Source organism: Euprymna scolopes, chromosome 18, assembly GCF_053919585.1.
Source record: "Euprymna scolopes isolate OS-2025 chromosome 18, ASM5391958v1, whole genome shotgun sequence".
Classification (NCBI taxonomy): domain Eukaryota; kingdom Metazoa; phylum Mollusca; class Cephalopoda; order Sepiida; family Sepiolidae; genus Euprymna; species Euprymna scolopes.
In genome coordinates this window covers 67811661-67813566 of record NC_136499.1, presented here as the reverse complement: position 1 = coordinate 67813566, position 1906 = coordinate 67811661, and the positions used below count along the sequence as shown (strand labels likewise).

At 37.0% G+C, this 1906-nt stretch overlaps 1 pseudogene; it reads left to right on the top strand.

The window, feature by feature from the left end:
- Positions 1–611: 611 nt before the first annotated feature.
- On the top strand, positions 612–729 carry LOC145301507 (5S ribosomal RNA; annotated as a pseudogene).
- The last annotated feature ends 1177 nt before the right edge of the window (positions 730–1906 follow it).

Genomic DNA, 1906 nt, shown 5'->3' with positions numbered 1-1906 from the left:
ATTAATTCCCAGCAGGAACATTTCATAGCGATCACCGCTTTAACGTCCACGCGGATGAAGAACGTTGTGATACGACCACTGCATACATGAAACAAAATGACGTATTTACGCTTCCTCGCGTAAACAATAAACAGGCTGGAACGTTCGAGAGGGCTTAAAAGTATAAAGATTTGCCTGCGAAAAATTAAATTAGTTTTTCTTCTTGATTTCTCCACATGTTTAGAATAAATCCGTCAGTGGGAGACGTTAAAATCCCCCGACCTGAGTTTACGCGTTATGCACGTGTACTTTAATTCCCATCATGGAAAGTTACCACATTGAACAAGAATTTAAATCTTCTTTTAAAGCATTTTATTTCGAACTACTTTTCTTACGAAATGAACTCACACACTCGCATTCGCTTACATGATTTATGGACTGTTTTTGTCAGAAAATAGTCACATTTACTTGAAGCTACGTGTGACACTCTGATCATAAACAATCAGTAATCATACTACTCACACAAAAAAATGTTCATTTCATTAATCTTTCATTACAAACAGTCAACACAAGAAAACACTTATGTTGGAACAATCTAAACAAATATTCCTAACACGTAAATAAATGTTTCATCATACGTCATAATCACGTTTGACACACCGGTTCGCGTCAGATCACCGAAGTTAAGCAACGATGAGCCTGATCAGTACCAAATGGGCGACCGTTTGGGACTTCCAGGTGTTGTATGTATTCTCCGTTTATCTCGGCATTGTTTCCACAAAATTACATAAGCAGCTACCTTTGTCTTTCGAGGCTGATCGGAGGCATCGAGTTCATCTTAATATAGTGATTTTGTGTTCTTTGTCAAGTGTCGTTATTTTCCGGCATTTATTTTTATAATTTTATGTAAGGGTCTGGATTAGGGAAACATTTCTATTAATCCCGTTAAATTTACCTGCAATGATTCCGCGGATACACTCCGACTTTCGACTATAATAGATTGCGAGACACGTTACTATGGCCCAAAAAAAATTGATAAATCCCGATTATAAATTGGTTATTCTATCGATCTCATATCCTATGAGTAGTGTCTCCGTATAGTCCTATAAATATTATCATAGCGAAATAAATATTTGCAGGTTAAATTACCTATGTTAAGGATTTTTAATAGAAAAAAATATTAGAACTCATAGTAATTTAAAATAGGTTGACCTCGAGAGTTTGGAGCAGTCTTATGTAGAAATCACTTAAAATGATAATAACTTGGGGTAGAACTACAAAAAGACATGCATGGTTTTTAGTCAAGAGTCAGGAGCATGAAAGAGCAGATCTAGTCGGAGTCGACAGAGGCATAAAGACGGTCCAGTGGCGGTGATAGAGGGGATCAGCATGTGTTAGTCTAGGACCAGCGTTTCAGCTTTCTTATGGGGAAACATCGGTAATAAAGTTGTATAAAAGATACTCTGAGATTTGTTTATTCATTGGGCAGTTTTTTTTCTGAGGATCCGTCAAACAGGATCAAAGACGGACCAGGTATGTTTTACCGATTGGTCGGTGTTACAATCCCAGCGAACTGCTATTTGTCCCTTTCTGTTGTAAATATTGCATAAATATTGTCAAACTGTATCTGTTAATATATCAACTCAGTCGTAAGTTTTATACACGAATCAATTCAACGAAATATAGAAAAACTAGATAGACGAACACACGCATATACACGCGTCAAATAGATGACTGTGAGATATATACACAAACATATATACCCTGTCTACACACACCCATTTGACGAACATTTTATACCACCAGACGATGCACAAGTTGAGACACCCGTGCATAATATATACGCCCCAAAGATACAACAGCATCTGTCATTCGGGTACCAACAATCTGTTTTTCGAAATCTGATAGGTCTGTCGTGTTCATTTTT